The sequence below is a fragment of the Scardinius erythrophthalmus genome, assembly GCF_964197995.2.
Source record: "Scardinius erythrophthalmus genome assembly, chromosome: 17".
NCBI classification, from domain to species: domain Eukaryota; kingdom Metazoa; phylum Chordata; class Actinopteri; order Cypriniformes; family Leuciscidae; genus Scardinius; species Scardinius erythrophthalmus.
The window spans coordinates 27,316,750-27,323,863 of NC_138237.1; positions in this window are offsets into that span (position 1 = coordinate 27,316,750).

Sequence of the window (7,114 nt, forward strand, 5' to 3'; positions counted from 1 at the left end):
ATCATCTTTACACACAGGAAGTAGTCCAAATAGATTTCTCCCTTTTCTTAAAGGGACAACATCCATTGATGTAACACCAGGCAGGCACTACTTTTTTCTTAGATATGATAAAATATGTATTTTTTAAAACAATGTAATAAAATTGTACATGTTAAATAAAATCTATATTCACAATATAATTATTTGTCTTAAAATTTTTATATTGTTGCAATTACATTCCATGATACCTCTCTGAGGTATGGCGGGAACATGCATATTTTGTTACAAATGCAATCTCTCAAACTCAATTATGTAGCCTATTTTAAAACAAAAATGTAACTATAAATTGCGCAAATTGTGTTTATCCTACAGAATACAAAAAAAATCAAACATTTTATAATTGATTGGTATTTAAAGTTTATTTCAACTGTTGTAAAGTAGAGGGCCACCACACCACAAATGAAGAATGACCCTTATAAGAGGATAGAAATCCTCCTCGTTTTTGTACTGTCCTCCAGAAGGTAATTTTCAGGGACATCTCATGTCCCCTAGGCAGCAACCTCTATCTCTGGGGCAATTTTTTTCTGAGTTTCTTCTCCTCCGCTTTATTTTCGTAAGTTACTTCTCCTATTTCACTCGTGGCATTGCGCCATTCCGTGGAGGAAACGGTGCCAAACTCCTGACTATGGAGTTGGGGATGTAGCCATCAGGAGCGATTGGCCAGTTAATTTTCGGGCTGGTTGGCAGTTTTTTATCCGGCAGTTTGGTCGGTGGACGCGGAGGAGGAGGAGGAGGAGGAGGAGGAGGAGGAGGTGTTACTTTCACCGTTTTCTTCATCTTTTTGCAGCAGGACCCCTGATGCGATCGCTGGCCGTTCGTCTGACCCCTCTGAGTCGTCTTTAGCGCCTTTTTGTTTTTTTCTCTCTCCATTGTAATCGTAAATCACGAGAGATAAGCCCTTGAGTAGCAGCAAGTTAATATTCCTGAGCTGTAGTTCGTAAAAAAATCGTCTGCGAGCGAAACGCTAGCTAGCCAAGTCCGTTAAAGTCTGAGAATGTGAGCAATGCACTGATCTATAAAATGAATGGATAGCTCATGACGTCATAATATACATCAGTGGAGCACTGTCATGACGTCACAATACAAAATGTTCCATGCGTTGCGTAGCCTACAATCTTTAAAAGTAAACAAAGCGTTTAAAACATAACGCTGCTCTGCTGCAGAACACAATGACCATTAACCCTTAGAACCTGAAGCTAAAATAGGTGTTTTTCACATATTTAGATTTTTTTTTTTTTTACTGTAAAATTCTAAAACAAAGTGCTATCTTAATGTGCAAGGTGTCATCTTTTTCAGAAATAAAATAGCTTTCAACAAATTACAGTTATTGACCATTACTGTGTGTGGTTAGTTTGTAAATAGAATTTAAATAGACAAAAATAAACCAAATGAGAATAAATGTACTGGTTTTTATTTAACAAAAGAAACAAACACTTTAAAGTTGACAAATTAACTATAATACATGTAGGCTATACACGTCTTTTTTCATGACATTGGGTTGCACATTTTTCATTTAGGACACTTTTTTTTCATACACGCACACACAAATGCATGCATGTGCAAATTTAATGCCTTTTTAATGCCTTTTTTTATGCCATACACGACCCATGACTAACCACGGATATTATATATATATATATATATATATATATATATATATATATATATATATATATATATATACAATATATATATATATATACATACAAAAATTAAATAGACGTCTCAAATTCTGAATTGCAACCATTCAGTTTGACGATGATGCAATGATGAAACTATATCACTCTGAACTGAATTATAAATGGCTTAAAACGTAAATTTATTTGGAGATATTTCAAAATTAGCAGGAACTCTACTCTAAGTTGAGGGCCACAATTATTCAAAAAGCTTGCTTTTGTAAAAGAGTGTGCAAAACAACAAACCAGTAACTGTAACCGAAAACAAAAGTGTGCAATTATAACAAAATGTAAGCTCACTGCCAACTTGGAGTTCAAAAAGAGAATTATTGTATTTATAATTATCATCACAAAAACAGCTCTTCAATATGCTCAACTTTTTAAACGCTGAAACTTAATGTATTCAAAGTACATACATGTATGCAAGAGCTATAGAAATGTACTGTGTAAATAAGTTATGTGCCTTAATTCAGTCGATTTGAGTTCCAACTCAGACTCAACATTTTTCAATTCATTGCACTTTTCCTTAAATCTCCTCCTTAGAGTATTAGATTTTGTAATAATTTCAGCCATGTTAGATTTGTTTTCGGCCTGCTCAAATAGTTGATCGGCGTTCTTCTGAAGGCTGGCGCACACCACCATCAACACCCGCCTTTTCTTTTTCAGTTCTTCCAGCTCATCTTCCAAAGATCCTCTTCCTCTTTAGCCCCCTCTCTTCATCCTCTCCTCATCAAGGTAGATCCTGCATCTGGTCCTGGCTGAGGCTACAGAAGCCAGTAGTTCCTTTGTGAGGGACACTTTGAGAACCCTCCCTTAAGCACGTACTTGGTCACAGACAAGTCTCTAGGCCTCAACAGTTTCTTCTTTTATGTTGCATGTCTCTACTTCCTACGTAGCTTGCCCATGAGATAACAGAAGGAGGCGTTGAAGGAAACTCCGAAGACGCGTTGAGAGTTTGGTGAAGGAAAGTATCAAGTCGTTGCTCCATGTTTGAAAGAGAGGAACTCCTCACTTTTGCCATGCAGACAGAGAAAGCTGTCAAACTGTTGCACAACAGTATCACCTGCAATGGACAAACACAAAAATTAAATCACATCAATTTAAATGAATGGTTATTTATACTGGATATTGATGTAAATGTATTTGTTTAATCTGAGTTTGAACATGAAAGGAAGACTCTTTTCTTGCATTTTCTTAACGATTCTGGAGAGGCACATTATGCAGTCCCTTCTAAATTCGAGGATAGTGAGGTCACCTCTGTTGCTTGATTTGCTCTGAAGAGCCTATCAAGGAGGGATAGCACACATCATGGTAGTTATATAGTAATATATCAGGCATGAATGCAGTGTAGTTTAAGGTTTATGTATACATAAAACAGTAACAATGCATTACCTTAATAAGGACAGAGTCAGCACCCAATCCAATGTCAGTGTGGCTTGCACTGACCCAGTTCTTCTGGTCATCAGTGTCAAGTTTGGTCAGTTTAAAGGGAGTAATGTCTTGGAGTAGCTCCCTTTTGATGAAACGTCTCACCTGACTCTACAAAATGGAAAAACAAATTTGTCGAATTATTTAGCATCCTGTTAACCAGCTTTGTTATTCCATCCTACACAGGTATACAGTTATTCAATGTGGTATACCCACTTCAAAAGTCATCATAAAACAAAAAATAGCCATTAACCCTTTTAAACCGGCTGTGTCGTGTGTCATCGCCGACACAAACCAACAAGCTGTATTAATTTTACCGTAACTCTTCAACCGTTTGCACTATCAAAACCATTCAAATTGCCCCAGAAATTTTGAACAGAGGTGGACAGGTCTGAACCTAGGAAAAATGGGAAAGTGCAAATTCCAGCCTAAGTGGCTGGAAAACGAAAATTTTTAAGACATGGTTGCAGCCCGTTAGTGGTAAAAATTATGAAGGATTTTGCGGCGTTTGCAAAAAAGCTTGTTGGGGACAATGAGAATCTGGTGTCTGAACACTTATGTCCATCACCACTCCTACGCGTCCAATAAAGGTGTTTCTGAGTTGTTCCAGGCAATGTTTCCTGATTCTGAAATTCGTCAAATCTTTCTTTTGTGACAAGGACAAAACCAGCTACATTTTAAAATTTGGACTTGCCCCATACTTAAAAAATCAGTTGATTACTACATTTAACAATGCAGGACCATTTGTGTTGATGTTTGATGAGAGTTTAAACCACTCAACAAAAAATAAACAACTAGATGGCCATGTTCGATTTTGGGAGGCTGGTTGTGTCCAGTCCCATTATCTGGGATCACAGTTCATGGGACATTCAAAGAGTGAGGATCTACTGCACCATTTCAAAGTAAGTTGTTCTTTTGTTCAGGGCCGTGCACAGACATTTTGAGGGGCAGTGGCCTAAACCAAAAAAAGGGGCACTAAGGGGGTGGTTGCTTGACAAATTACACAAATTATCCAGTTATTACAAAATATACAATTAAAAGAGAAGACAGCACACGCTCAAATACATTTTAGACTTCATTGTAGATGTTTTGATAGAACATCACAATTACACATTGCTGATAATAACAGAAACTATTTGCTGTTTTACATTTTTATATTTACCTGTTCCAGTTACAGCAACACTTTTTTATTTGGTACCATGTCCTGAAAGATCTTGATAACCTATTTTTTTATGATTCACAATTACACATTGGTGATGATAATAACAGAAACTATTTACCTTTCTTGTTGGTACCATGTCCTAAAAGATCTTAATAACCTCATTTTTTATGATTGGGATGTCTTTTTCAATGGCCAGATTTGATTAGACAAGCAGCTTATTCTAAGAACATGGATATGTTGTACAAGTTGTTAGCACTAGTAGAAGACCAAGAGCAAAACATTACCGACATAAATAAATAAATAAAAATACCAAATGACTAATTTTGCAGATTCAACCACTGTCTTGCATAGCCTACCTGTTAATGCGACAGCTTTCGTGAACTGTCGTGTTCACTCTCAGTTTCAAGAGAGCGCCACAGACACATAGGGCCCTATTTTGCACCCAGCGCAATTGACTTTGTACAGCGACGCATGTGTCATTCCTATTTTGCACCCGCGCACAGCGGACTTTTCCCTCCACAGACGCACGTCGGTAAACTAGGAAATACACTTGCGCTCCCTGGGGCGGTTCAGCGCAAAGAGGAGGCGTGTTCCGGCGCAAACGTTCCCTGGTGCTATTTTGCAGTTTTAGAAAACAATTCCGCCACTGACCAGGAGAAACCTAGTCTAAAGTCAGTGGCACATTATTCAGATGCTATTTTAAGGGCGCATGCTTGGCCATAATGTAGCGTGTGCACAACGCAAACACACTATCCCTTTTCAAACAGTGTGATTATTATGCTAAAAAAAATGTTTTTAATTGTTTGAAATAAAGATTTCATTCATTCATTCATTCATTCATTCATATTAACAAACGAGGGAAATCATTGTTGTGTCCATGAAGATGTGAAAAAATAGGCATAAATCTAGCTTACACATTTACCCAAATTATCATACGGCTGTTTAACCGAAGCTAATTTGGGTGGGTTTCTCCATCCCCAATGTCACTTCTCTGTGTTTTACGGCCCTGACGAGAACGTCGGTCTCCTCGGCTGTGAACCGCTCCTGGTGTGCGCCTGGCAAATCCGCCGTTATAATATCAATCCGCCATGGAACAAGCGCGCCTGCTCTTAAAGGGAATGTGAGATGATGCTCTGATTGGTTTATTTCACGTTACTCCCAAACCACACCTATGAGTAATGAAGCTACTCCAACACATTTTAGATTTGCGTCGGGCCCCGAGATCCGCCCAAAAAATTACTTGCGTTTCGCGATTGATACTTGCATTTCCAGCCTGATCTCACGGCAATTCGTACGAATTCTACGAGGTGGCTAATTCGTACGAATTCATATGACCTCACTCGTATGAATTAGTATGATTTTTGCTAAATCGTACATATTTTACGAATTGCCCAATTCGTATGAATTCATACGAATGACCTACTCCTGACCCCGCCCCTAAACCTACCCATCACGTGGGTTTAGACAAATCGTACAAATTCGTACGTGTGAGGTCGTACGAATTCGTACGAATTAGCCACCTTTTTATCACTCGTTCGAATTCGTACGAATTGGTCCCCAGCCAACATTTGTATGTGGGGCCCATATGGGTATGAAATAGGCTGAAAAATGGGCTCTGTATGGGATTGTCTGCGGGTTCCATAATGGCCACATGTTAATTGTCCAGATAGATTTCATGTAGGATTGCACTTGGTACTAGGTGGGGCCCAAGTGGGCAGCATGCACAAGACCCATCTCGGTCCCAGCTTAACCCCGCCGACATTTGTATATGGGGCCCATGTGGGTTTCGAAATAACCCACAAAAAATGGGCTCTGTATGGGATTGTCCGCGGGTTCCATAATGGCCCCATACCAACTGCCCAGATAGATTTCATGTAGGATTGCACTTGGTACTAGGTGGGGCCCAAGTGGGCAGCATGCACAAGACCCATCTCGGTCCCAGCTTGAGATAGTGTTGGCATTTCAGATCGTTAAAAATAGGGCCCATACTGTGAGTGATGCTGCGGAGCGAGCGGGAAAACCTGGAGCGGATTGCTTTTTCACAGTGGTGGGGGTGGGGAAGAGGGGCACCTCAGTCGATGAGGGCAGAGGGGCAGTGGCTTTAGCCACCGGGCCACCCCCCTGTGCACGGCCCTGCTTTTGTTCATGCATTTATGTAATTCTAACTGATTAGAAACTGAAGGAAAAAGATTAGGCTTCTTGTGCCTCTGTCTAGGGGACAACCTTAGTATTGCAGCCTTCATTTTGCAGCCTTTCAATTTTTTATCAATCATTTTGTCATTCTAATGGTTTATAATTTGCTGTTTGGCCACAGAGCATCAGAAATTCATTCAATTAAATTTAGGAGTTTGGACAATGCACTCTACAGGGTTATAACTATTACGGAAGTTCTGAAGTGCAAAACATAAATCACGTGAGCCAACTCACTACACATAATGACATGCAATAGATGTTTTTTAAAATACAAACCATTATTTAATTATACATCACTAGACAGGTAATGAGCATAAGCTAACATTTAATAATTTAGTCAATAAATGAAATTGATAATCCTATAATCCCCCAGCATCATTCGAAGAGAGACAATGGACTGTAAAGATTTTAATATTCTTTATTACGCATTGCCAGTGAGTGATAATATCAGAGACAAACATGAGTCAAAACTAAGTTAAAGTTAGTTATCATCAGCCCTTTTTGATCTAAATGGTTCACTTTATTATTATTATACAGCATGGAGAAAGAATCTGTGGGACAAATGCAAGAGACAAGTGTTTGGGACATGTGTATGACTCCAGTCCTAAGTCTGATT